The 24,700-nt window shown below is 37.7% G+C and overlaps 51 non-coding genes across 51 annotated transcripts; all 51 read right to left on the bottom strand.

Moving 5' to 3' along the window:
- Nucleotides 1–8,130: 8,130 nt before the first annotated feature.
- On the bottom strand, nt 8,131–8,249 carry LOC123901524. Its single transcript, XR_006806922.1, has one exon. It is a non-coding gene; the product is annotated as a 5S ribosomal RNA (ribosomal RNA).
- A 171-nt stretch (nt 8,250–8,420) lies between these two features.
- LOC123901542 lies at nt 8,421–8,539 on the bottom strand. The gene has a single exon (XR_006806939.1). It is a non-coding gene; the product is annotated as a 5S ribosomal RNA (ribosomal RNA).
- Nucleotides 8,540–8,709: 170 nt separating this feature from the next.
- Nucleotides 8,710–8,828, bottom strand: LOC123901548. Its single transcript, XR_006806943.1, has one exon. It is a non-coding gene; the product is annotated as a 5S ribosomal RNA (ribosomal RNA).
- Nucleotides 8,829–8,998: 170 nt separating this feature from the next.
- LOC123901541 lies at nt 8,999–9,116 on the bottom strand. Its single transcript, XR_006806938.1, has one exon. It is a non-coding gene; the product is annotated as a 5S ribosomal RNA (ribosomal RNA).
- A 171-nt stretch (nt 9,117–9,287) lies between these two features.
- On the bottom strand, nt 9,288–9,406 carry LOC123901530. Its single transcript, XR_006806927.1, has one exon. It is a non-coding gene; the product is annotated as a 5S ribosomal RNA (ribosomal RNA).
- A 170-nt stretch (nt 9,407–9,576) lies between these two features.
- On the bottom strand, nt 9,577–9,695 carry LOC123901516. Its single transcript, XR_006806914.1, has one exon. It is a non-coding gene; the product is annotated as a 5S ribosomal RNA (ribosomal RNA).
- A 171-nt stretch (nt 9,696–9,866) lies between these two features.
- Nucleotides 9,867–9,985, bottom strand: LOC123901521. Its single transcript, XR_006806919.1, has one exon. It is a non-coding gene; the product is annotated as a 5S ribosomal RNA (ribosomal RNA).
- Nucleotides 9,986–10,155: 170 nt separating this feature from the next.
- On the bottom strand, nt 10,156–10,274 carry LOC123901538. Its single transcript, XR_006806935.1, has one exon. It is a non-coding gene; the product is annotated as a 5S ribosomal RNA (ribosomal RNA).
- Nucleotides 10,275–10,445: 171 nt separating this feature from the next.
- Nucleotides 10,446–10,564, bottom strand: LOC123901508. Its single transcript, XR_006806906.1, has one exon. It is a non-coding gene; the product is annotated as a 5S ribosomal RNA (ribosomal RNA).
- Nucleotides 10,565–10,734: 170 nt separating this feature from the next.
- On the bottom strand, nt 10,735–10,853 carry LOC123901547. The gene has a single exon (XR_006806942.1). It is a non-coding gene; the product is annotated as a 5S ribosomal RNA (ribosomal RNA).
- Nucleotides 10,854–11,024: 171 nt separating this feature from the next.
- On the bottom strand, nt 11,025–11,143 carry LOC123901520. Its single transcript, XR_006806918.1, has one exon. It is a non-coding gene; the product is annotated as a 5S ribosomal RNA (ribosomal RNA).
- Nucleotides 11,144–11,313: 170 nt separating this feature from the next.
- Nucleotides 11,314–11,432, bottom strand: LOC123901536. Its single transcript, XR_006806933.1, has one exon. It is a non-coding gene; the product is annotated as a 5S ribosomal RNA (ribosomal RNA).
- A 170-nt stretch (nt 11,433–11,602) lies between these two features.
- On the bottom strand, nt 11,603–11,721 carry LOC123901526. The gene has a single exon (XR_006806924.1). It is a non-coding gene; the product is annotated as a 5S ribosomal RNA (ribosomal RNA).
- Nucleotides 11,722–11,892: 171 nt separating this feature from the next.
- Nucleotides 11,893–12,011, bottom strand: LOC123901507. Its single transcript, XR_006806905.1, has one exon. It is a non-coding gene; the product is annotated as a 5S ribosomal RNA (ribosomal RNA).
- Nucleotides 12,012–12,181: 170 nt separating this feature from the next.
- On the bottom strand, nt 12,182–12,300 carry LOC123901554. Its single transcript, XR_006806949.1, has one exon. It is a non-coding gene; the product is annotated as a 5S ribosomal RNA (ribosomal RNA).
- Nucleotides 12,301–12,471: 171 nt separating this feature from the next.
- LOC123901519 lies at nt 12,472–12,590 on the bottom strand. The gene has a single exon (XR_006806917.1). It is a non-coding gene; the product is annotated as a 5S ribosomal RNA (ribosomal RNA).
- Nucleotides 12,591–12,760: 170 nt separating this feature from the next.
- LOC123901515 lies at nt 12,761–12,879 on the bottom strand. The gene has a single exon (XR_006806913.1). It is a non-coding gene; the product is annotated as a 5S ribosomal RNA (ribosomal RNA).
- Nucleotides 12,880–13,050: 171 nt separating this feature from the next.
- LOC123901506 lies at nt 13,051–13,169 on the bottom strand. Its single transcript, XR_006806904.1, has one exon. It is a non-coding gene; the product is annotated as a 5S ribosomal RNA (ribosomal RNA).
- A 170-nt stretch (nt 13,170–13,339) lies between these two features.
- Nucleotides 13,340–13,458, bottom strand: LOC123901513. The gene has a single exon (XR_006806911.1). It is a non-coding gene; the product is annotated as a 5S ribosomal RNA (ribosomal RNA).
- A 171-nt stretch (nt 13,459–13,629) lies between these two features.
- On the bottom strand, nt 13,630–13,748 carry LOC123901505. Its single transcript, XR_006806903.1, has one exon. It is a non-coding gene; the product is annotated as a 5S ribosomal RNA (ribosomal RNA).
- Nucleotides 13,749–13,918: 170 nt separating this feature from the next.
- On the bottom strand, nt 13,919–14,037 carry LOC123901544. The gene has a single exon (XR_006806941.1). It is a non-coding gene; the product is annotated as a 5S ribosomal RNA (ribosomal RNA).
- A 171-nt stretch (nt 14,038–14,208) lies between these two features.
- LOC123901523 lies at nt 14,209–14,327 on the bottom strand. The gene has a single exon (XR_006806921.1). It is a non-coding gene; the product is annotated as a 5S ribosomal RNA (ribosomal RNA).
- Nucleotides 14,328–14,497: 170 nt separating this feature from the next.
- Nucleotides 14,498–14,616, bottom strand: LOC123901535. Its single transcript, XR_006806932.1, has one exon. It is a non-coding gene; the product is annotated as a 5S ribosomal RNA (ribosomal RNA).
- A 170-nt stretch (nt 14,617–14,786) lies between these two features.
- LOC123901512 lies at nt 14,787–14,905 on the bottom strand. Its single transcript, XR_006806910.1, has one exon. It is a non-coding gene; the product is annotated as a 5S ribosomal RNA (ribosomal RNA).
- A 171-nt stretch (nt 14,906–15,076) lies between these two features.
- Nucleotides 15,077–15,195, bottom strand: LOC123901504. Its single transcript, XR_006806902.1, has one exon. It is a non-coding gene; the product is annotated as a 5S ribosomal RNA (ribosomal RNA).
- A 170-nt stretch (nt 15,196–15,365) lies between these two features.
- On the bottom strand, nt 15,366–15,484 carry LOC123901553. Its single transcript, XR_006806948.1, has one exon. It is a non-coding gene; the product is annotated as a 5S ribosomal RNA (ribosomal RNA).
- A 171-nt stretch (nt 15,485–15,655) lies between these two features.
- Nucleotides 15,656–15,774, bottom strand: LOC123901518. The gene has a single exon (XR_006806916.1). It is a non-coding gene; the product is annotated as a 5S ribosomal RNA (ribosomal RNA).
- A 170-nt stretch (nt 15,775–15,944) lies between these two features.
- LOC123901549 lies at nt 15,945–16,062 on the bottom strand. Its single transcript, XR_006806944.1, has one exon. It is a non-coding gene; the product is annotated as a 5S ribosomal RNA (ribosomal RNA).
- Nucleotides 16,063–16,232: 170 nt separating this feature from the next.
- Nucleotides 16,233–16,351, bottom strand: LOC123901534. Its single transcript, XR_006806931.1, has one exon. It is a non-coding gene; the product is annotated as a 5S ribosomal RNA (ribosomal RNA).
- A 170-nt stretch (nt 16,352–16,521) lies between these two features.
- On the bottom strand, nt 16,522–16,640 carry LOC123901511. The gene has a single exon (XR_006806909.1). It is a non-coding gene; the product is annotated as a 5S ribosomal RNA (ribosomal RNA).
- A 171-nt stretch (nt 16,641–16,811) lies between these two features.
- Nucleotides 16,812–16,930, bottom strand: LOC123901550. The gene has a single exon (XR_006806945.1). It is a non-coding gene; the product is annotated as a 5S ribosomal RNA (ribosomal RNA).
- Nucleotides 16,931–17,100: 170 nt separating this feature from the next.
- On the bottom strand, nt 17,101–17,219 carry LOC123901501. The gene has a single exon (XR_006806899.1). It is a non-coding gene; the product is annotated as a 5S ribosomal RNA (ribosomal RNA).
- A 170-nt stretch (nt 17,220–17,389) lies between these two features.
- Nucleotides 17,390–17,508, bottom strand: LOC123901533. The gene has a single exon (XR_006806930.1). It is a non-coding gene; the product is annotated as a 5S ribosomal RNA (ribosomal RNA).
- A 170-nt stretch (nt 17,509–17,678) lies between these two features.
- LOC123901540 lies at nt 17,679–17,796 on the bottom strand. Its single transcript, XR_006806937.1, has one exon. It is a non-coding gene; the product is annotated as a 5S ribosomal RNA (ribosomal RNA).
- Nucleotides 17,797–17,966: 170 nt separating this feature from the next.
- Nucleotides 17,967–18,085, bottom strand: LOC123901532. The gene has a single exon (XR_006806929.1). It is a non-coding gene; the product is annotated as a 5S ribosomal RNA (ribosomal RNA).
- Nucleotides 18,086–18,255: 170 nt separating this feature from the next.
- Nucleotides 18,256–18,374, bottom strand: LOC123901510. The gene has a single exon (XR_006806908.1). It is a non-coding gene; the product is annotated as a 5S ribosomal RNA (ribosomal RNA).
- Nucleotides 18,375–18,545: 171 nt separating this feature from the next.
- LOC123901537 lies at nt 18,546–18,664 on the bottom strand. Its single transcript, XR_006806934.1, has one exon. It is a non-coding gene; the product is annotated as a 5S ribosomal RNA (ribosomal RNA).
- A 170-nt stretch (nt 18,665–18,834) lies between these two features.
- Nucleotides 18,835–18,953, bottom strand: LOC123901552. The gene has a single exon (XR_006806947.1). It is a non-coding gene; the product is annotated as a 5S ribosomal RNA (ribosomal RNA).
- A 171-nt stretch (nt 18,954–19,124) lies between these two features.
- LOC123901522 lies at nt 19,125–19,243 on the bottom strand. The gene has a single exon (XR_006806920.1). It is a non-coding gene; the product is annotated as a 5S ribosomal RNA (ribosomal RNA).
- A 170-nt stretch (nt 19,244–19,413) lies between these two features.
- Nucleotides 19,414–19,532, bottom strand: LOC123901531. Its single transcript, XR_006806928.1, has one exon. It is a non-coding gene; the product is annotated as a 5S ribosomal RNA (ribosomal RNA).
- Nucleotides 19,533–19,702: 170 nt separating this feature from the next.
- LOC123901539 lies at nt 19,703–19,820 on the bottom strand. The gene has a single exon (XR_006806936.1). It is a non-coding gene; the product is annotated as a 5S ribosomal RNA (ribosomal RNA).
- Nucleotides 19,821–19,991: 171 nt separating this feature from the next.
- On the bottom strand, nt 19,992–20,110 carry LOC123901525. Its single transcript, XR_006806923.1, has one exon. It is a non-coding gene; the product is annotated as a 5S ribosomal RNA (ribosomal RNA).
- A 171-nt stretch (nt 20,111–20,281) lies between these two features.
- Nucleotides 20,282–20,400, bottom strand: LOC123901502. Its single transcript, XR_006806900.1, has one exon. It is a non-coding gene; the product is annotated as a 5S ribosomal RNA (ribosomal RNA).
- Nucleotides 20,401–20,570: 170 nt separating this feature from the next.
- Nucleotides 20,571–20,689, bottom strand: LOC123901527. Its single transcript, XR_006806925.1, has one exon. It is a non-coding gene; the product is annotated as a 5S ribosomal RNA (ribosomal RNA).
- A 171-nt stretch (nt 20,690–20,860) lies between these two features.
- On the bottom strand, nt 20,861–20,979 carry LOC123901528. The gene has a single exon (XR_006806926.1). It is a non-coding gene; the product is annotated as a 5S ribosomal RNA (ribosomal RNA).
- A 170-nt stretch (nt 20,980–21,149) lies between these two features.
- Nucleotides 21,150–21,268, bottom strand: LOC123901543. Its single transcript, XR_006806940.1, has one exon. It is a non-coding gene; the product is annotated as a 5S ribosomal RNA (ribosomal RNA).
- Nucleotides 21,269–21,439: 171 nt separating this feature from the next.
- Nucleotides 21,440–21,558, bottom strand: LOC123901517. Its single transcript, XR_006806915.1, has one exon. It is a non-coding gene; the product is annotated as a 5S ribosomal RNA (ribosomal RNA).
- Nucleotides 21,559–21,728: 170 nt separating this feature from the next.
- LOC123901555 lies at nt 21,729–21,847 on the bottom strand. Its single transcript, XR_006806950.1, has one exon. It is a non-coding gene; the product is annotated as a 5S ribosomal RNA (ribosomal RNA).
- Nucleotides 21,848–22,017: 170 nt separating this feature from the next.
- On the bottom strand, nt 22,018–22,135 carry LOC123901551. The gene has a single exon (XR_006806946.1). It is a non-coding gene; the product is annotated as a 5S ribosomal RNA (ribosomal RNA).
- A 171-nt stretch (nt 22,136–22,306) lies between these two features.
- Nucleotides 22,307–22,425, bottom strand: LOC123901514. The gene has a single exon (XR_006806912.1). It is a non-coding gene; the product is annotated as a 5S ribosomal RNA (ribosomal RNA).
- Nucleotides 22,426–22,595: 170 nt separating this feature from the next.
- LOC123901509 lies at nt 22,596–22,714 on the bottom strand. The gene has a single exon (XR_006806907.1). It is a non-coding gene; the product is annotated as a 5S ribosomal RNA (ribosomal RNA).
- Between the last annotated feature and the right edge of the window lie 1,986 nt (nt 22,715–24,700).

The following is a 24,700-nucleotide window of genomic DNA, read 5'->3' as shown; positions in this document are numbered from 1 at the left end:
TTGTTCAACTGACGATAGTCTATACATAATCTCATGCTTCCATCTTTCTTCTTTACAAGCAATACCGGCGCTCCCCATGGCGAAACACTCGGTCGAACAAACCTCTTCTCAAGCAGCTCTTCAAGTTGCTTCTTCAACTCATTCAACTCTGACGCTGACATTCGATACGGCGCCATATTGAAAATCTGATTTATAAAGCGCTGGTTTGAATATCACAAACTTCATTCAAAGATAATACTAATACATTTATCTAGTAAAATATTCGAATGAACTAAAAACAAAACCTCGCATCGAACGATGCGTTATTAGTTATACAAAACGGATACTTTTCAAATGAAAGCTTAAGACCAACAGAGTATACTAAGAGGACTACATGCATATACATATAAAAACCCCTTTTTCCCGTGTCTCAATCAGAGCAGAGCTTCACCATTGCACTCGGACGAGGCTAACACATAACCTGTCAACCTGGACCCCCAAAGGTCCAGCAATTAACACAAAGCAGAGAGTTAGAAAACATAAACATAAATATAAGTGTGAGTAGTATACTACACACTTCACACTCTATCATACATTTCTAACTCACGCACATACATCGTCAAATGCGACTACCAATTAATCATTCATTTACAAACACACCAATCATATAGTTTCACGTCTTCTCGGACACTACCAAAGTGTTCATTTTATAGTCATGACGGACTCTGCTCATATACCAAGACATGGCAACAATCACAGTATTAAACAATTAGTAAATACCAAAGCTTAACACATACGGAAAACACATTACAATCCAATCAGATATTGTCACATAACAATTATCAAATACATGTGCATTTACCCTAATGCATCTAATGCCAATTATCCAATGTCATGTCATCCCTAGACACGACTAATGCATGTGGTACCAATTGCCTTTTACCCCTCATGGATAAGTTAAACAGTTTTACATCTTGCCGGATTGTTCGGAACTTACCAAACCTTCATATCCCTCATGGATAAGTTAAACAGTTTTATATCCTGCTGGATAGCAGCTCTAGATCTTATGGATTCATCTAATCCGATCCTCGGCTTCCTTATGGACTCAAAAATCCATTTAAATCTATTGGAACCCTAGTTTCCAATTCAACATATATATACATGAATGCATGTATGTTTACACATATCATCAATATGATATTTCTCTAGCTCGAAGCTACTCTTTTATGAATGCGGGAACACAATTCCAACATTTAACACATTAGGATAACACAATATCCTATTACTCAGTTCATAATTATTCACATGATAAATATCTCTAACACATTAGGATAACACAATATCCTATCACTCAAATCATAATTATTCACATGATAATTATCTGCATAACCATTTTTATACACATAAGGTTTCATTTACACTTATGTCATAAAACACACATCATTTCCTTAACATTGCAAATTAATGCTAAAACATCTCATTGCTCACTTTAAGCTATAACTTATTGCATACACGTTTATTAATCATATAACGATTAACAATAAGCATTAACAACATCAACATGTATCAACAAACATGTAAGGATACCCTTAAACCATGTTACAAGTGCCTAATTACACTTACAAACATCAACAAAAATTGCTGTCACAGAGGCCTTCGCTAAGCGAAGCCTTAGCGAGACTTGGCGAACCTCATCAGGAAGTCACCTGCTCATAGCGAGCTTCGGCGAGATCCAGCGAACCTGTTCGCTACAGCGAACTCCTGGTCGCTTAGCGAACCACACCAGAACAGAATATCTGTTCTTGAGTTATCTAAGGCGGTTTAACCTCAAATCAACTCAAAAATTCATCTAGACATGTTATAAATTCTTATAAACAGCTAATTTAAGCATATATGGTATCAAGGAACATTAATCATCCCTTCCAAACATCCAAATACATCAAACAATCGAAATCATGCCAATTTCTTGCAAAATAAGCAAAGTTGCATAAACATGCAAATCATTGATCAAACATCTACATATTCCCATTTTCAACTCCCCAAAGTTGTTTACCTCATCTATCATGAGTTCACTACACATGTTAGGATCAAAAGAATCCATTTTCCATTAAGAAAATCACCCACAAAACCCACAAGAAAATAGAGTGGAAAGAGTTTGGGAATGGAGGAATCGACATCCTCCCCTCTTTCGAATCACTCACGAATATGTAATCTAACTCTCGTACCTTAGCTCGACGAATCCACAAGCTTGCTCTTCTCTTTCTCTCCCACAAGCTCTCCCTCTCCCTCATGAGCTCCTTGCCCTAGCTAAGCTCTTCAACTTCTCATGGATTGCAACTTATGAGACTATTCATTGGTTTGACTTGCTACTTATAGCTCTCTCTATTCTCATGGATAAAAGCCCAATTGGCTAAGCCCAATAACCACTTACACGCCCCAAGGCCCAATCAACATAACTTCTCGCTCATTAACTTACGTTCTCGCTAAATGATTATTCGCCGCTTAATCATCTAATTATAAATCACGCCCTCGCGTAATAAAATAATTAAATAACGAATACTAAATTTTGGGTCGTTACAATTCTCCCCCACTTAAAAAATATTTTCGCCCTCGAAAATGGCTCGACTAAGAACAACCTCGGATGAACTCTCTCATCCGACTTTCTAATTCCAACTTACACTCTAACCAATGGGTTTCCTCATACTACTTTAACCAAAACATACAAAACACTTCATGCAAATTCGCCCATGATGGCGGCAAAGCAATCCTATATGTCACTTTTCCGAATCATTTTACTTCCCTCGGTATTCCCTTATACCTTCTCCGGTCAAAATAACACTTATTCTGGATTCACACCAACAATCATTCAAATTCCAAACAAACCAAGTCTGACAAAATCAGTTTATTCCAATCTACACAATGAAGTTTACTACCAACAATAGATCAAGGATAGCTAATCCCTCGATTTGTCGGTAGATAGTCAACAATCGTGATGATGGCATAAACCATTCTCATCAAACTACTTAAAATTTTCAACTTAACCTCTTACGGTACTCACAGCACCGCCCCAAAAACAAATTCTACTCCGTCTAATGCACTCCGAAAAGACACCTCTGCTACATACTCCACAACTTTTCAAATTCCATAAGTTCTCAACTGCGTCGAACCTCACTCCAACCATTCATTCGGTAGCACAACTTCTACACTCCTTTGTTGTCCAACTTCTCAAAGTCCTTAACACATTCCAAAAATATATTATCTCCAACCGTCAAATTCCTTTTTCCTTGCAATTCCCCAAATCATTGCGTCGAACATTCAACCTAACTGTTTTATTTTCCAAATAATCTCTTATCCAATTTCTGACTCCCTTAACATGACCTTCCCGATATCATTTCCGTCGAAATATTCTTATCCAAAATATTACCTTAAGTCACTCGTCGACTAACTATCATTTCATCGTCCATGATGAAAATATCCAAAATATTTTATTTCCTTACCACATAGTATTACTATACTACTCCAACCTATACGATGTTCCCAACATCACTTAGTTTCCAATTGCTACAAAACATCTCTGATACTTACTCCAAGCATCACTTCCAAATTCTCAACACACATTTTCCAAACACAACAATCACTTATGTGTGAGATAGTCTTTTCCGCAAATTCTTACTTGACATAAGTCACTTTCTTACGTCTCTCTAATACTCGTGCTCGACACGTTTCCAAAGGCTAACTTTCTTATCCCCAAACATCCAAAGGTAACACTTCGCACTTAGCTTCTCAAATCCTTTCAAGAAATGACTACTCGGTTCAAACATACTCAACCTTTATAAACCCTTCCTAGGCTTTTCTTGATCACCTAGTAATTCTGTATTTAAATCTCAGCTACTATCAAAAGTTGATTTCCAAACAACCATGATCTCCGTCTTGTTGATTCCAACACAACTCTCATCAGATTCCTCTGAAAACTTTTCATCAACAAAGCTTCCATCTTTATCACTCTTCCTCCTCTTTGAGGATGAACCATCAAGTGAAAGACAACCAAACAATGGAACATTCTTGCTACGAGTTCCGCTAGAAACACCACCAGTCCCACTTATTGTAATCGGGTTTTCAGTTCCCTAACCACACCTTCAATCCTTAACATCAATCTCCCACTTAACTTAACCCTCAAGGTATCCATCATTCGCATACTCGTCGTATGATCATCACTAGGTTTTCTTACCCTTGACGCACACGTCTTCTCCGTTTCCCAGCAACGGTGTTCACTTAACATTCAATCTGCTCCATCGTTCCCCAATGGCCACATTCTCCCTACGGCTAAACAACTTCATTCCGACTCACTCCGAAATGATCATCTGATACTTCCTCCAAAGTATTCTCCAAATAAGAACTCCACTTCGAACAATGCTACTCAATCTTAAACAATCCACTTCAAGAACATCTCTATTCGTCCTTACTTCTCGCGTTCGAAACATCTTGGAGAGACAAAATCTTCTCCCCCACTTATCTCAAACCCACCTTTACACTTCCACTAGAACATCCGGTGTAAGCACCTAACCGTCCTATCGATTCCAAATTTATTCCTCCCAAGAGAAATCTAATACCGACAGCATTCACATGCATGTCGTATGCAAAGGGTAAACATAAGGTAAGATATCTAAGCATCTACTCAAAACCCCGGTGCAGTCCTCTTGACATACACACCACTACAAAATACATAAACACACTATTCCCATCTATGCTAATGTAACAACCTACGTAACAACTAGCATACATAATTACTACCACATGTCTATACATATATTTATAACTAAACTATATGTAAGACAATGAAACATCCATGTACACAAGACATCGAGTCAAGTACATGCATTACATTTCGTTTGTTCGCATACTTACAACATCTACTCAAACATGTATAAAACATAGCATGCTCTCAAACAAGTTCTCATCATGAGAATACATTCACATAGTTCAATTAAAGAACCACACTAAGTACTAGTAATCAATCTACCACATGTTATAAACAAACATATAACAACACACATTAGGATCTACTTACATCCTACTCCTTTCTCACTCTAGTGAGAAAATTCATTTTCACTTACTCAAAAGAAAATAATCTTATGTTTTCAACAAAATCTTCATCACATGCAGTTTTACATCATGCTGGATCATTAACAATACAGTTTTACATCATGTCGGATCATCAACTATTAGCAATAAGCATCTACAAACCAAAAGTTCAAACCACACAAATTTTTTTAAAACTTTAAGCATAAAAATACTCAACCACTACTTGACTTGATAACTTATAACAATGATAAGTATCAATCGCATCAAGTACACACCACAAGAAAAGACAGACACAACTGGCACACACGCTCACTCGATCTGACTGCACAGAACGGCTCTGATTGACACATAACCTCACAGTCCGAAGACAACTGCTCTGATACCACTTTGTAACACCCAAACCCGTTATTTAATTAACTCTGCCTTTATAAAATCTTTTTCGAATATACGCAGCGGAAAAATTGAAAATCTGATTTATAAAGCGCTGGTTTGAATATCACAAACTTCATTCAAAGATAATACTAATACATTTATCTAGTAAAATATTCGAATGAACTAAAAACAAAACCTCGCATCGAACGATGCGTTATTAGTTATACAAAACGGATACTTTTCAAATGAAAGCTTAAGACCAACAGAGTATACTAAGAGGACTACATGCATATACATATAAAAACCCCTTTTTCCCGTGTCTCAATCAGAGCAGAGCTTCACCATTGCACTCGGACGAGGCTAACACATAACCTGTCAACCTGGACCCCCAAAGGTCCAGCAATTAACACAAAGCAGAGAGTTAGAAAACATAAACATAAATATAAGTGTGAGTAGTATACTACACACTTCACACTCTATCATACATTTCTAACTCACGCACATACATCGTCAAATGCGACTACCAATTAATCATTCATTTACAAACACACCAATCATATAGTTTCACGTCTTCTCGGACACTACCAAAGTGTTCATTTTATAGTCATGACGGACTCTGCTCATATACCAAGACATGGCAACAATCACAGTATTAAACAATTAGTAAATACCAAAGCTTAACACATACGGAAAACACATTACAATCCAATCAGATATTGTCACATAACAATTATCAAATACATGTGCATTTACCCTAATGCATCTAATGCCAATTATCCAATGTCATGTCATCCCTAGACACGACTAATACATGTGGTACCAATTGCCTTTTACCCCTCATGGATAAGTTAAACAGTTTTACATCTTGCCGGATTGTTCGGAACTTACCAAACCTTCATATCCCTCATGGATAAGTTAAACAGTTTTATATCCTGCTGGATAGCAGCTCTAGATCTTATGGATTCATCTAATCCGATCCTCGGCTTCCTTATGGACTCAAAAATCCATTTAAATCTATTGGAACCCTAGTTTCCAATTCAACATATATATACATGAATGCATGTATGTTTACACATATCATCAATATGATATTTCTCTAGCTCGAAGCTACTCTTTTATGAATGCGGGAACACAATTCCAACATTTAACACATTAGGATAACACAATATCCTATTACTCAGTTCATAATTATTCACATGATAAATATCTCTAACACATTAGGATAACACAATATCCTATCACTCAAATCATAATTATTCACATGATAATTATCTGCATAACCATTTTTATACACATAAGGTTTCATTTACACTTATGTCATAAAACACACATCATTTCCTTAACATTGCAAATTAATGCTAAAACATCTCATTGCTCACTTTAAGCTATAACTTATTGCATACACGTTTATTAATCATATAACGATTAACAATAAGCATTAACAACATCAACATGTATCAACAAACATGTAAGGATACCCTTAAACCATGTTACAAGTGCCTAATTACACTTACAAACATCAACAAAAATTGCTGTCACAGAGGCCTTCGCTAAGCGAAGCCTTAGCGAGACTTGGCGAACCTCATCAGGAAGTCACCTGCTCATAGCGAGCTTCGGCGAGATCCAGCGAACCTGTTCGCTACAGCGAACTCCTGGTCGCTTAGCGAACCACACCAGAACAGAATATCTGTTCTTGAGTTATCTAAGGCGGTTTAACCTCAAATCAACTCAAAAATTCATCTAGACATGTTATAAATTCTTATAAACAGCTAATTCAAGCATATATGGTATCAAGGAACATTAATCATCCCTTCCAAACATCCAAATACATCAAACAATCGAAATCATGCCAATTTCTTGCAAAATAAGCAAAGTTGCATAAACATGCAAATCATTGATCGAACATCTACATATTCCCATTTTCAACTCCCCAAAGTTGTTTACCTCATCTATCATGAGTTCACTACACATGTTAGGATCAAAAGAATCCATTTTCCATTAAGAAAATCACCCACAAAACCCACAAGAAAATAGAGTGGAAAGAGTTTGGGAATGGAGGAATCGACATCCTCCCCTCTTTCGAATCACTCACGAATATGTAATCTAACTCTCGTACCTTAGCTCGATGAATCCACAAGCTTGCTCTTCTCTTTCTCTCCCACAAGCTCTCCCTCTCCCTCATGAGCTCCTTGCCCTAGCTAAGCTCTTCAACTTCTCATGGATTGCAACTTATGAGACTATTCATTGGTTTGACTTGCTACTTATAGCTCTCTCTATTCTCATGGATAAAAGCCCAATTGGCTAAGCCCAATAACCACTTACACGCCCCAAGGCCCAATCAACATAACTTCTCGCTCATTAACTTACGTTCTCGCTAAATGATTATTCGCCGCTTAATCATCTAATTATAAATCACGCCCTCGCGTAATAAAATAATTAAATAACGAATACTAAATTTTGGGTCGTTACACTTAACTGCGGAGTTCTGATGGGATCCGGTGCATTAGTGCTGGTATGAACGCATCAGGTGTATAATACGGTTTAATTGTATATATGTCTTCCATCTTTAAGGCCAAATTTTGGAGAAATCCGAGAAAGTAGACTAAAACACGATATTTTTCATTAATCTCGCCAAAAATTGAAGGATAAAATTTATAACACGGTGAAAACTAAACGAAATAAAAAAAATCGAAAAAAGAGGTGCAACACAAGGAATTCCCAGGAGGTCACCCATCCTAGTACTACTTTCGCCCAAGCACGATTAACTGCGGAGTTCTGATGGGATCCGGTGCATTAGTGCTGGTATGATCGCACCTGATATATAATACGGTTTAATTGTATATATGTGTTCCATCTTTCAGGCCAAATTTTGGAGAAATCCGAGAAAGTAGACTAAAACACGATATTTTTCATTAATCTCGCCAAAAATTGAAGGATAAAATTTATAACACGGTGAAAACTAAACGAAATAAAAAAAATCGAAAAAAGAGGTGCAACACAAGGACTTCCCAGGAGGTCACCCATCCTAGTACTACTTTCGCCCAAGCACGCTTAACTGCGGAGTTGTGATGGGATCCGGTGCATTAGTGCTGGTATGATCGCACCTGATATATAATACGGTTTAATTGTATATATGTGTTCCATCTTTCAGGCCAAATTTTGGAGAAATCCGAGAAAGTAGACTAAAACACGATATTTTTCATTAATCTCGCCAAAAATTGAAGGATAAAATTTATAACACGGTGAAAACTAAACGAAATAAAAAAATCGAAAAAAGAGGTGCAACACAAGGACTTCCCAGGAGGTCACCCATACTAGTACTACTCTCTCCCAAGCACGCTTAACTGCGGAGTTCTGATGGGATCCGGTGCATTAGTGCTGGTATGATCGCATCAGGTGTATAATACGGTTTAATTGTATATATGTCTTCCATCTTTAAGGCCAAATTTTGGAGAAATCCGAGAAAGTAGACTAAAACACGATATTTTTCATTAATCTCGCCAAAAATTGAAGGATAAAATTTATAACACGGTGAAAACTAAACGAAATAAAAAAATCGAAAAAAGAGGTGCAACACAAGGACTTCCAGGAGGTCACCCATCCTAGTACTACTCTCGCCCAAGCACGCTTAACTGCGGAGTTCTGATGGGATCCGGTGCATTAGTGCTGGTATGATCGCATCAGGTGTATAATACGGTTTAATTGTATATATGTCTTCCATCTTTAAGGCCAAATTTTGGAGAAATCCGAGAAAGTAGACTAAAACACGATATTTTTCATTAATCTCGCCAAAAATTGAAGGATAAAATTTATAACACGGTGAAAACTAAACGAAATAAAAAAAATCGAAAAAAGGGGTGCAACACAAGGACTTCCCAGGAGGTCACCCATCCTAGTACTACTTTCGCCCAAGCATGCTTAACTGCGGAGTTCTGATGGGATCCGGTGCATTAGTGCTGGTATGATCGCACCTGATATATAATACGGTTTAATTGTATATATGTGTTCCATCTTTCAGGCCAAATTTTGGAGAAATCCGAGAAAGTAGACTAAAACACGATATTTTTCATTAATCTCGCCAAAAATTGAAGGATAAAATTTATAACACGGTGAAAACTAAACGAAATAAAAAAATCGAAAAAAGAGGTGCAACACAAGGACTTCCCAGGAGGTCACCCATCCTAGTACTACTCTCGCCCAAGCACGCTTAACTGCGGAGTTCTGATGGGATCCGGTGCATTAGTGCTGGTATGATCGCATCAGGTGTATAATACGGTTTAATTGTATATATGTCTTCCATCTTTAAGGCCAAATTTTGGAGAAATCCGAGAAAGTAGACTAAAACACGATATTTTTCATTAATCTCGCCAAAAATTGAAGGATAAAATTTATAACACGGTGAAAACTAAACGAAATAAAAAAAATCGAAAAAAGAGGTGCAACACAAGGACTTCCCAGGAGGTCACCCATCCTAGTACTACTTTCGCCCAAGCACGCTTAACTGCGGAGTTCTGATGGGATCCGGTGCATTAGTGCTAGTATGATCGCACCTGATATATAATACGGTTTAATTGTATATATGTGTTCCATCTTTCAGGCCAAATTTTGGAGAAATCCGAGAAAGTAGACTAAAACACGATATTTTTCATTAATCTCGCCAAAAATTGAAGGATAAAATTTATAACACGGTGAAAACTAAACGAAATAAAAAAATCGAAAAAAGAGGTGCAACACAAGGACTTCCCAGGAGGTCACCCATCCTAGTACTACTCTCTCCCAAGCACGCTTAACTGCGGAGTTCTGATGGGATCCGGTGCATTAGTGCTGGTATGATCGCATCAGGTGTATAATACGGTTTAATTGTATATATGTCTTCCATCTTTAAGGCCAAATTTTGGAGAAATCCGAGAAAGTAGACTAAAACACGATATTTTTCATTAATCTCGCCAAAAATTGAAGGATAAAATTTATAACACGGTGAAAACTAAACGAAATAAAAAAAATCGAAAAAAGAGGTGCAACACAAGGACTTCCCAGGAGGTCACCCATCCTAGTACTACTTTCGCCCAAGCACGCTTAACTGCGGAGTTCTGATGGGATCCGGTGCATTAGTGCTGGTATGATCGCACCTGATATATAATACGGTTTAATTGTATATATGTGTTCCATCTTTCAGGCCAAATTTTGGAGAAATCCGAGAAAGTAGACTAAAACACGATATTTTTCATTAATCTCGCCAAAAATTGAAGGATAAAATTTATAACACGGTGAAAACTAAACGAAATAAAAAAATCGAAAAAAGAGGTGCAACACAAGGACTTCCCAGGAGGTCACCCATCCTAGTACTACTCTCGCCCAAGCACGCTTAACTGCGGAGTTCTGATGGGATTTGGTGCATTAGTGCTGGTATGATCGCATCAGGTGTATAATACGGTTTAATTGTATATATGTCTTCCATCTTTCAGGCCAAATTTTGGAGAAATCCGAGAAAGTAGACTAAAACACGATATTTTTCATTAATCTCGCCAAAAATTGAAGGATAAAATTTATAACACGGTGAAAACTAAACGAAATAAAAAAAATCGAAAAAAGAGGTGCAACACAAGGACTTCCCAGGAGGTCACCCATCCTAGTACTACTTTCGCCCAAGCACGCTTAACTGCGGAGTTCTGATGGGATCCGGTGCATTAGTGCTAGTATGATCGCACCTGATATATAATACGGTTTAATTGTATATATGTGTTCCATCTTTCAGGCCAAATTTTGGAGAAATCCGAGAAAGTAGACTAAAACACGATATTTTTCATTAATCTCGCCAAAAATTGAAGGATAAAATTTATAACACGGTGAAAACTAAACGAAATAAAAAAATCGAAAAAAGAGGTGCAACACAAGGACTTCCCAGGAGGTCACCCATCCTAGTACTACTCTCTCCCAAGCACGCTTAACTGCGGAGTTCTGATGGGATCCGGTGCATTAGTGCTGGTATGATCGCATCAGGTGTATAATACGGTTTAATTGTATATATGTCTTCCATCTTTAAGGCCAAATTTTGGAGAAATCCGAGAAAGTAGACTAAAACACGATATTTTTCATTAATCTCGCCAAAAATTGAAGGATAAAATTTATAACACGGTGAAAACTAAACGAAATAAAAAAATCGAAAAAAGAGGTGCAACACAAGGACTTCCCAGGAGGTCACCCATCCTAGTACTACTCTCGCCCAAGCACGCTTAACTGCAGAGTTCTGATGGGATCCGGTGCATTAGTGCTGGTATGATCGCATCAAGTGTATAATACGGTTTAATTGTATATATGTCTTCCATCTTTAAGGCCAAATTTTGGAGAAATCCGAGAAAGTAGACTAAAACACGATATTTTTCATTAATCTCGCCAAAAATTGAAGGATAAAATTTATAACACGGTGAAAACTAAACGAAATAAAAAAAATCGAAAAAAGAGGTGCAACACAAGGACTTCCCAGGAGGTCACCCATCCTAGTACTACTTTCGCCCAAGCACGCTTAACTGCGGAGTTCTGATGGGATCCGGTGCATTAGTGCTGGTATGATCGCACCTGATATATAATACGGTTTAATTGTATATATGTGTTCCATCTTTCAGGCCAAATTTTGGAGAAATCCGAGAAAGTAGACTAAAACACGATATTTTTCATTAATCTCGCCAAAAATTGAAGGATAAAATTTATAACACGGTGAAAACTAAACGAAATAAAAAAATCGAAAAAAGAGGTACAACACAAGGACTTCCCAGGAGGTCACCCATCCTAGTACTACTCTCGCCCAAGCACGCTTAACTGCGGAGTTCTGATGGGATTTGGTGCATTAGTGCTGGTATGATCGCATCAGGTGTATAATACGGTTTAATTGTATATATGTCTTCCATCTTTCAGGCCAAATTTTGGAGAAATCCGAGAAAGTAGATTAAAACACGATATTTTTCATTAATCTCGCCAAAAATTGAAGGATAAAATTTATAACACGGTGAAAACTAAACGAAATAAAAAAAATCGAAAAAAGAGGTGCAACACAAGGACTTCCCAGGAGGTCACCCATCCTAGTACTACTTTCGCCCAAGCACGCTTAACTGCGGAGTTCTGATGGGATCCGGTGCATTAGTGCTAGTATGATCGCACCTGATATATAATACGGTTTAATTGTATATATGTGTTCCATCTTTCAGGCCAAATTTTGGAGAAATCCGAGAAAGTAGACTAAAACACGATATTTTTCATTAATCTCGCCAAAAATTGAAGGATAAAATTTATAACACGGTGAAAACTAAACGAAATAAAAAAATCGAAAAAAGAGGTGCAACACAAGGACTTCCCAGGAGGTCACCCATCCTAGTACTACTCTCGCCCAAGCACGCTTAACTGCGGAGTTCTGATGGGATCCGGTGCATTAGTGCTGGTATGATCGCATCAGGTGTATAATACGGTTTAATTGTATATATGTCTTCCATCTTTAAGGCCAAATTTTGGAGAAATCCGAGAAAGTAGACTAAAACACGATATTTTTCATTAATCTCGCCAAAAATTGAAGGATAAAATTTATAACACGGTGAAAACTAAACGAAATAAAAAAAATCGAAAAAAGAGGTGCAACACAAGGACTTCCCAGGAGGTCACCCATCCTAGTACTACTTTCGCCCAAGCACGCTTAACTGCGGAGTTCTGATGGGATCCGGTGCATTAGTGCTGGTATGATCGCACCTGATATATAATACGGTTTAATTGTATATATGTGTTCCATCTTTCAGGCCAAATTTTGGAGAAATCCGAGAAAGTAGACTAAAACACGATATTTTTCATTAATCTCGCCAAAAATTGAAGGATAAAATTTATAACACGGTGAAAACTAAACGAAATAAAAAAATCGAAAAAAGAGGTGCAACACAAGGACTTCCCAGGAGGTCACCCATCCTAGTACTACTCTCGCCCAAGCACGCTTAACTGCGGAGTTCTGATGGGATCCGGTGCATTAGTGCTGGTATGATCGCATCAGGTGTATAATACGGTTTAATTGTATATATGTCTTCCATCTTTAAGGCCAAATTTTGGAGAAATCCGAGAAAGTAGACTAAAACACGATATTTTTCATTAATCTCGCCAAAAATTGAAGGATAAAATTTATAACACGGTGAAAACTAAACGAAATAAAAAAAATCGAAAAAAGAGGTGCAACACAAGGACTTCCCAGGAGGTCACCCATCCTAGTACTACTTTCGCCCAAGCACGCTTAACTGCGGAGTTCTGATGGGATCCGGTGCATTAGTGCTGGTATGATCGCACCTGATATATAATACGGTTTAATTGTATATATGTGTTCCATCTTTCAGGCCAAATTTTGGAGAAATCCGAGAAAGTAGACTAAAACACGATATTTTTCATTAATCTCGCCAAAAATTGAAGGATAAAATTTATAACACGGTGAAAACTAAACGAAATAAAAAAATCGAAAAAAGAGGTGCAACACAAGGACTTCCCAGGAGGTCACCCATCCTAGTACTACTCTCGCCCAAGCACGCTTAACTGCGGAGTTCTGATGGGATTTGGTGCATTAGTGCTGGTATGATCGCATCAGGTGTATAATACGGTTTAATTGTATATATGTCTTCCATCTTTCAGGCCAAATTTTGGAGAAATCCGAGAAAGTAGACTAAAACACGATATTTTTCATTAATCTCGCCAAAAATTGAAGGATAAAATTTATAACACGGTGAAAACTAAACGAAATAAAAAAAATCGAAAAAAGAGGTGCAACACAAGGACTTCCCAGGAGGTCACCCATCCTAGTACTACTTTCACCCAAGCACGCTTAACTGCGGAGTTCTGATGGGATCCGGTGCATTAGTGCTGGTATGATCGCACCTGATATATAATACGGTTTAATTGTATATATGTGTTCCATCTTTCAGGCCAAATTTTGGAGAAATCCGAGAAAGTAGACTAAAACACGATATTTTTCATTAATCTCGCCAAAAATTGAAGGATAAAATTTATAACACGGTGAAAACTAAACGAAATAAAAAAATCGAAAAAAGAGGTGCAACACAAGGACTTCCCAGGAGGTCACCCATCCTAGTACTACTCTCTCCCAAGCACGCTTAACTGCGGAGTTCTGATGGGATCCGGTGCATTAGTGCTGGTATGATCGCATCAGGTGTATAATACGGTTTAATTGTATATATGTCTTCCATCTTTAAGGCCAAATTTTGGAGAAATCCGAGAAAGTAGACTAAAACACAATATTTTTCATTAATCTCGCCAAAAATTGAAGGATAAAATTTATAACACGGTGAAAACTAAACGAAATAAAAAAATCGAAAAAAGAGGTGCAACACAAGGACTTCCCAGGAGGTCACCCATCCTAGTACTACTCTCGCCCAAGCACGCTTAACTGCGGAGTTCTGATGGGATCCGGTGCATTAGTGCTGGTATGATCGCATCAAGTGTATAATACGGTTTAATTGTATATATGTCTTCCATCTTTAAGGCCAAATTTTGGAGAAATCCGAGAAAGTAGACTAAAACACGATATTTTTCATTAATCTCGCCAAAAATTGAAGGATAAAATTTATAACACGGTGAAAACTAAACGAAATAAAAAAAATCGAAAAAAGAGGTGCAACACAAGGACTTCCCAGGAGGTCACCCATCCTAGTACTACTTTCGCCCAAGCACGCTTAACTGCGGAGTTCTGATGGGATCCGGTGCATTAGTGCTGGTATGATCGCACCTGATATATAATACGGTTTAATTGTATATATGTGTTCCATCTTTCAGGCCAAATTTTGGAGAAATCCGAGAAAGTAGACTAAAACACGATATTTTTCATTAATCTCGCCAAAAATTGAAGGATAAAATTTATAACACGGTGAAAACTAAACGAAATAAAAAAATCGAAAAAAGAGGTACAACACAAGGACTTCCCAGGAGGTCACCCATCCTAGTACTACTCTCGCCCAAGCACGCTTAACTGCGGAGTTCTGATGGGATTTGGTGCATTAGTGCTGGTATGATCGCATCAGGTGTATAATACGGTTTAATTGTATATATGTCTTCCATCTTTCAGGCCAAATTTTGGAGAAATCCGAGAAAGTAGACTAAAACACGATATTTTTCATTAATCTCGCCAAAAATTGAAGGATAAAATTTATAACACGGTGAAAACTAAACGAAATAAAAAAAATCGAAAAAAGAGGTGCAACACAAGGACTTCCCAGGAGGTCACCCATCCTAGTACTACTTTCGCCCAAGCACGCTTAACTGCGGAGTTCTGATGGGATCCGGTGCATTAGTGCTAGTATGATCGCACCTGATATATAATACGGTTTAATTGTATATATGTGTTCCATCTTTCAGGCCAAATTTTGGAGAAATCCGAGAAAGTAGACTAAAACACGATATTTTTCATTAATCTCGCCAAAAATTGAAGGATAAAATTTATAACACGGTGAAAACTAAACGAAATAAAAAAATCGAAAAAAGAGGTGCAACACAAGGACTTCCAGGAGGTCACCCATCCTAGTACTACTCTCGCCCAAGCACGCTTAACTGCGGAGTTCTGATGGGATCCGGTGCATTAGTGCTGGTATGATCGCATTAGGTGTATAATACGGTTTAATTGTATATATGTCTTCCATCTTTAAGGCCAAATTTTGGAGAAATCCGAGAAAGTAGACTAAAACACGATATTTTTCATTAATCTCGCCAAAAATTGAAGGATAAAATTTATAACACGGTGAAAACTAAACGAAATAAAAAAATCGAAAAAAGAGGTGCAACACAAGGACTTCCCAGGAGGTCACCCATCCTAGTACTACTCTCTCCCAAGCACGCTTAACTGCGGAGTTCTGATGGGATCCGGTGCATTAGTGCTGGTATGATCGCATCAGGTGTATAATACGGTTTAATTGTATATATGTCTTCCATCTTTAAGGCCAAATTTTGGAGAAATCCGAGAAAGTAGACTAAAACACGATATTTTTCATTAATCTCGCCAAAAATTGAAGGATAAAATTTATAACACGGTGAAAACTAAACGAAATAAAAAAATCGAAAAAAGAGGTGCAACACAAGGACTTCCCAGGAGGTCACCCATCCTAGTACTACTCTCGCCCAAGCACGCTTAACTGCGGAGTTCTGATGGGATCCGGTGCATTAGTGCTGGTATGATCGCATCAAGTGTATAATACGGTTTAATTGTATATATGTCTTCCATCTTTAAGGCCAAATTTTGGAGAAATCCGAGAAAGTAGACTAAAACACGATATTTTTCATTAATCTCGCCAAAAATTGAAGGATAAAATTTATAACACGGTGAAAACTAAACGAAATAAAAAAAATCGAAAAAAGAGGTGCAACACAAGGACTTCCCAGGAGGTCACCCATCCTAGTACTACTTTCGCCCAAGCACGCTTAACTGCGGAGTTCTGATGGGATCCGGTGCATTAGTGCTGGTATGATCGCACCTGATATATAATACGGTTTAATTGTATATATGTGTTCCATCTTTCAGGCCAAATTTTGGAGAAATCCGAGAAAGTAGACTAAAACACGATATTTTTCATTAATCTCGCCAAAAATTGAAGGATAAAATTTATAACACGGTGAAAACTAAACGAAATAAAAAAATCGAAAAAAGAGGTACAACACAAGGACTTCCCAGGAGGTCACCCATCCTAGTACTACTCTTGCCCAAGCACGCTTAACTGCGGAGTTCTGATGGGATCCGGTGCATTAGTGCTGGTATGATCGCACCTGATATATAATACGGTTTAATTATATATATGTGTTCCATCTTTCAGGCCAAATTTTGGAGAAATCCGAGAAAGTAGACTAAAACACGATATTTTTCATTAATCTCGCCAAAAATTGAAGGATAAAATTTATAACACGGTGAAAACTAAACGAAATAAAAAAATCGAAAAAAGAGGTGCAACACAAGGACTTCCCAGGAGGTCACCCATCCTAGTACTACTCTCTCCCAAGCACGCTTAACTGCGGAGTTCTGATGGGATCCGGTGCATTAGTGCTGGTATGATCGCATCAGGTGTATAATACGGTTTAATTGTATATATGTCTTCCATCTTTAAGGCCAAATTTTGAAGAAATCCGAGAAAGTAGACTAAAACACGATATTTTTCATTAATCTCGCCAAAAATTGAAGGATAAAATTTATAACACGGTGAAAACTAAACGAAATAAAAAAATCGAAAAAAGAGGTGCAACACAAGGACTTCCAGGAGGTCACCCATCCTAGTACTACTCTCGCCCAAGCACGCTTAACTGCGGAGTTCTGATGGGATCCGGTGCATTAGTGCTGGTATGATCGCATCAGGTGTATAATACGGTTTAATTGTATATATGTCTTCCATCTTTAAGGCCAAATTTTGGAGAAATCCGAGAAAGTAGACTAAAACACGATATTTTTCATTAATCTCGCCAAAAATTGAAGGATAAAATTTATAACACGGTGAAAACTAAACGAAATAAAAAAATCGAAAAAAGAGGTGCAACACAAGGACTTCCCAGGAGGTCACCCATCCTAGTACTACTCTCTCCCAAGCACGCTTAACTGCGGAGTTCTGATGGGATCCGGTGCATTAGTGCTGGTATGATCGCATCAGGTGTATAATACGGTTTAATTGTATATATGTCTTCCATCTTTAAGGCCAAATTTTGGAGAAATCCGAGAAAGTAGACTAAAACACGATATTTTTCATTAATCTCGCCAAAAATTGAAGGATAAAATTTATAACACGGTGAAAACTAAACGAAATAAAAAAATCGAAAAAAGAGGTGCAACACAAGGACTTCCCAGGAGGTCACCCATCCTAGTACTACTCTCGCCCAAGCACGCTTAACTGCGGAGTTCTGATGGGATCCGGTGCATTAGTGCTGGTATGATCGCATCAAGTGTATAATACGGTTTAATTGTATATATGTCTTCCATCTTTAAGGCCAAATTTTGGAGAAATCCGAGAAAGTAGACTAAAACACGATATTTTTCATTAATCTCGCCAAAAATTGAAGGATAAAATTTATAACACGGTGAAAACTAAACGAAATAAAAAAAATCGAAAAAAGAGGTGCAACACAAGGACTTCCCAGGAGGTCACCCATCCTAGTACTACTTTCGCCCAAGCACGCTTAACTGCGGAGTTCTGATGGGATCCGGTGCATTAGTGCTGGTATGATCGCACCTGATATATAATACGGTTTAATTGTATATATGTGTTCCATCTTTCAGGCCAAATTTTGGAGAAATCCGAGAAAGTAGACTAAAACACGATATTTTTCATTAATCTCGCCAAAAATTGAAGGATAAAATTTATAACACGGTGAAAACTAAACGAAATAAAAAAATCGAAAAAAGAGGTACAACACAAGGACTTCCCAGGAGGTCACCCATCCTAGTACTACTCTCGCCCAAGCACGCTTAACTGCGGAGTTCTGATGGGATTTGGTGCATTAGTGCTGGTATGATCGCATCAGGTGTATAATACGGTTTAATTGTATATATGTCTTCCATCTTTCAGGCCAAATTTTGGAGAAATCCGAGAAAGTAGACTAAAACACGATATTTTTCATTAATCTCGCCAAAAATTGAAGGATAAAATTTATAACACGGTGAAAACTAAACGAAATAAAAAAAATCGAAAAAAGAGGTGCAACACAAGGACTTCCCAGGAGGTCACCCATCCTAGTACTACTTTCGCCCAAGCACGCTTAACTACGGAGTTCTGATGGGATCCGGTGCATTAGTGCTAGTATGATCGCACCTGATATATAATACGGTTTAATTGTATATATGTGTTCCATCTTTCAGGCCAAATTTTGGAGAAATCCGAGAAACTAGACTAAAACACGATATTTTTCATTAATCTCGCCAAAAATTGAAGGATAAAATTTATAACACGGTGAAAACTAAACGAAATAAAAAAATCGAAAAAAGAGGTGCAACACAAGGACTTCCCAGGAGGTCACCCATCCTAGTACTACTCTCTCCCAAGCACGCTTAACTGCGGAGTTCTGATGGGATCCGGTGCATTAGTGCTGGTATGATCGCATCAGGTGTATAATACGGTTTAATTGTATATATATCTTCCATCTTTAAGGCCAAATTTTGGAGAAATCCGAGAAAGTAGACTAAAACACGATATTTTTCATTAATCTCGCCAAAAATTGAAGGATAAAATTTATAACACGGTGAAAACTAAACGAAATAAAAAAATCGAAAAAAGAGGTGCAACACAAGGACTTCCAGGAGGTCACCCATCCTAGTACTACTCTCGCCCAAGCACGCTTAACTGCGGAGTTCTGATGGGATCCGGTGCATTAGTGCTGGTATGATCGCATCAGGTGTATAATACGGTTTAATTGTATATATGTCTTCCATCTTTAAGGCCAAATTTTGGAGAAATCCGAGAAAGTAGACTAAAACACGATATTTTTCATTAATCTCGCCAAAAATTGAAGGATAAAATTTATAACACGGTGAAAACTAAACGAAATAAAAAAAATCGAAAAAAGAGGTGCAACACAAGGACTTCCCAGGAGGTCACCCATCCTAGTACTACTTTCGCCCAAGCACGCTTAACTGCGGAGTTCTGATGGGATCCGGTGCATTAGTGCTGGTATGATCGCACCTGATATATAATACGGTTTAATTGTATATATGTGTTCCATCTTTCAGGCCAAATTTTGGAGAAATCCGAGAAAGTAGACTAAAACACGATATTTTTCATTAATCTCGCCAAAAATTGAAGGATAAAATTTATAACACGGTGAAAACTAAACGAAATAAAAAAAATCGAAAAAAGAGGTGCAACACAAGGACTTCCCAGGAGGTCACCCATCCTAGTTCTACTTTCGCCCAAGCACGCTTAACTGCGGAGTTGTGATGGGATCCGGTGCATTAGTGCTGGTATGATCGCACCTGATATATAATACGGTTTAATTGTATATATGTGTTCCATCTTTCAGGCCAAATTTTGGAGAAATCCGAGAAAGTAGACTAAAACACGATATTTTTCATTAATCTCGCCAAAAATTGAAGGATAAAATTTATAACACGGTGAAAACTAAACGAAATAAAAAAATCGAAAAAAGAGGTGCAACACAAGGACTTCCAAGGAGGTCACCCATCCTAGTACTACTCTCGCCCAAGCACGCTTAACTGCGGAGTTCTGATGGGATCCGGTGCATTAGTGCTGGTATGATCGCATCAGGTGTATAATACGGTTTAATTGTATATATGTCTTCCATCTTTAAGGCCAAATTTTGGAGAAATCCGAGAAAGTAGACTAAAACACGATATTTTTCATTAATCTCGCCAAAAATTGAAGGATAAAATTTATAACACGGTGAAAACTAAACGAAATAAAAAAAATCGAAAAAAGAGGTGCAACACAAGGACTTCCCAGGAGGTCACCCATCCTAGTACTACTTTCGCCCAAGCACGCTTAACTGCGGAGTTCTGATGGGATCCGGTGCATTAGTGCTGGTATGATCGCATCAGGTGTATAATACGGTTTAATTGTATATATGTGTTCCATCTTTCAGGCCAAATTTTGGAGAAATCCGAGAAAGTAGACTAAAACACGATATTTTTCATTAATCTCGCCAAAAATTGAAGGATAAAATTTATAACACGGTGAAAACTAAACGAAATAAAAAAATCGAAAAAAGAGGTGCAACACAAGGACTTCCCAGGAGGTCACCCATCCTAGTACTACTCTCGCCCAAGCACGCTTAACTGCGGAGTTCTGATGGGATTTGGTGCATTAGTGCTGGTATGATCGCATCAGGTGTATAATACGGTTTAATTGTATATATGTCTTCCATCTTTCAGGCCAAATTTTGGAGAAATCCGAGAAAGTAGACTAAAACAAGATATTTTTCATTAATCTCGCCAAAAATTGAAGGATAAAATTTATAACACGGTGAAAACTAAACGAAATAAAAAAAATCGAAAAAAGAGGTGCAACACAAGGACTTCCCAGGAGGTCACCCATCCTAGTACTACTTTCGCCCAAGCACGCTTAACTGCGGAGTTCTGATGGGATCCGGTGCATTAGTGCTAGTATGATCGCACCTGATATATAATACGGTTTAATTGTATATATGTGTTCCATCTTTCAGGCCAAATTTTGGAGAAATCCGAGAAAGTAGACTAAAACACGATATTTTTCATTAATCTCGCCAAAAATTGAAGGATAAAATTTATAACACGGTGAAAACTAAACGAAATAAAAAAATCGAAAAAAGAGGTGGAACACAAGGACTTCCCAGGAGGTCACCCATCCTAGTACTACTCTCTCCCAAGCACGCTTAACTGCGGAGTTCTGATGGGATCCGGTGCATTAGTGCTGGTATGATCGCATCAGGTGTATAATACGGTTTAATTGTATATATGTCTTCCATCTTTAAGGCCAAATTTTGGAGAAATCCGAGAAAGTAGACTAAAACACGATATTTTTCATTAATCTCGCCAAAAATTGAAGGATAAAATTTATAACACGGTGAAAACTAAACGAAATAAAAAAATCGAAAAAAGAGGTGCAACACAAGGACTTCCAGGAGGTCACCCATCCTAGTACTACTCTCGCCCAAGCACGCTTAACTGCGGAGTTCTGATGGGATCCGTTGCATTAGTGCTGGTATGATCGCATCAGGTGTATAATACGGTTTAATTGTATATATGTCTTCCATCTTTAAGGCCAAATTTTGGAGAAATCCGAGAAAGTAGACTAAAACACGATATTTTTCATTAATCTCGCCAAAAATTGAAGGATAAAATTTATAACACGGTGAAAACTAAACGAAATAAAAAAAATCGAAAAAAGAGGTGCAACACAAGGACTTCCCAGGAGGTCACCCATCCTAGTACTACTTTCGCCCAAGCACGCTTAACTGCGGAGTTCGGATGGGATCCGGTGCATTAGTGCTGGTATGATCGCACCTGATATATAATACGGTTTAATTGTATATATGTGTTCCATCTTTCAGGCCAAATTTTGGAGAAATCCGAGAAAGTAGACTAAAACACGATATTTTTCATTAATCTCGCCAAAAATTGAAGGATAAAATTTATAACACGGTGAAAACTAAACGAAATAAAAAAATCGAAAAAAGAGGTGCAACACAAGGACTTCCCAGGAGGTCACCCATCCTAGTACTACTCTCGCCCAAGCACGCTTAACTGCGGAGTTCTGATGGGATCCGGTGCATTAGTGCTGGTATGATCGCATCAGGTGTATAATACGGTTTAATTGTATATATGTCTTCCATCTTTAAGGCCAAATTTTGGAGAAATCCGAGAAAGTAGACTAAAACACGATATTTTTCATTAATCTCGCCAAAAATTGAAGGATAAAATTTATAACACGGTGAAAACTAAACGAAATAAAAAAAATCGAAAAAAGAGGTGCAACACAAGGAATTCCCAGGAGGTCACCCATCCTAGTACTACTTTCGCCCAAGCACGCTTTGTTGGAACAAAATTGATTTAAAAATGTTTGCCCCTAAATCTATAAAGGTTTTGATGATAACAAAGTATTGATAAACAATTGGAAGGACTAAAAATTTATTTTAAGTGCGCAGATATAAGCATCAGGTAAGCTCTGAGTGAACTTCAGAGGATGTGAATTCAGAAGTTCAAGCGCTCAGAAGATGTTGGACTTCAGAAGATACAACATTCAGAAGATGAAGTCTTCAGAACTTCTGGACTGATTACAAGCTTCATCAATCTCTGAAGATCTTTTGGATATCTGTAAAAGATTCCCTTTGCAAGTCAACTCTTCTACCAATGAAGAAAAGGACCTTTCAAGCCTGATCAGTCCAGCTACTCTTGTTTTGTCTGTCCTCTTTTGAGAACGTGGGTCTTCAGTTTTGTTAAGCTGAATAAGGAAAGTCCACTCTGCAGTAGTCAAAGTGACTGAAACTCTTTCTTAGTTTTGGATACAACCAAACTGCATCAAGACAGACTGCTTGAAGACAAAAGATTATCAACTCCAACGGTTCTTTTTGCAACGACTATTTTCTAGTGATATATATACTAGAAGATTCAGCTTCAAAGATATCAAGTTTATCAAGAATTGAATGTGCGCTGAACAAACTCTGAACTCTGAAATATACAAGCTCTGAACCTCTGTTAAGTGTTTTTGCACTTTAGTCTAATACTCTATACTCTTTGTATTGACTCTCTTTAGGTTCTGTTAAGAGCATTTGTATATTGTTATATACTTTATTATTACTTGAGAAACTTAAGCTTGTGTGCTTAAGTGTGAAGTCTCTTGCTTGTGTGCTTGAGCATTGTTGAGAAGTCTCTTGCTTGTGTGCTTGAGCAGGTGTAATCTTGTGTGATTATAGTGAACTCCCTTGGAAGTGCAAGGGGACTGGACTACTCTCGTTTTGTGAGAGGAACCAGTATAAAGTGCTTGTGTGATTTCTCTCTCTCTCTCTCTTGTTATTATTTGTGCTATTTATCCGCTGCTAACGTGGTTGAGTTAAGAACTTGAAAAAGTTTTAACTTAGCTAAAACACAATTCAACCCCCCCTTCTTGTGTTTTTCACACCTTCAATTGGTATCAGAGCGCCTGGTCTGTTACTTTCACTTAACCGTGAGACAGTAAAGATCTTGTGAGAACACTATGTCTGGAGGAGATGATAGTAGTACTAGAACAACCGGTGAAGCCGGTGAGGCCAGTGGTGCTGGTGGTGGTCCTAGAAATGCTTTTGGTTTTGACTACTTAAGTAATGAATCACATGAACATAGTGGCAACAGAAAAGCCCCTATATTCAATGGTGATGCTTCATTATTTGAGTGGTGGAAAGAGAGATTGTATAGCAATATTACTGCTATTGATCATGAGTTGTGGGATTTAGTTGAGTTGGGAGTAACTTTTGAAAACTTAAATGAACATGGAAGATTGTCCATTGAGCATAGAAAGTTACTCACACCAGCTAACTTAAAAATCTACACTAAGCATCATAGAGTAAAGGACATTGTTGTTGGTGCTATTAGACATGAGGATTATGTCAGAATAGAGAACAAGTCTACTGCTAAATCTATCTTTGATTCTATGTGTGCTACCTATGATGGTAATGAAAAGGTTCAAGAGGCTAAAGCTAGTCTTTTGATAAGGCAATATGAGCTATTCACTATGCAACAAGATGAAAACATTAAGACTATGTTTACAAGGTTTCAGATCCTTGTATCTGGTCTTAAAGCTCTTAA

Source organism: Trifolium pratense, unplaced genomic scaffold, assembly GCF_020283565.1.
Source record: "Trifolium pratense cultivar HEN17-A07 unplaced genomic scaffold, ARS_RC_1.1 scaffold_68, whole genome shotgun sequence".
NCBI classification, from domain to species: Eukaryota; Viridiplantae; Streptophyta; class Magnoliopsida; order Fabales; family Fabaceae; genus Trifolium; species Trifolium pratense.
This window is presented reverse-complemented; position numbering and strand designations above follow the sequence as displayed.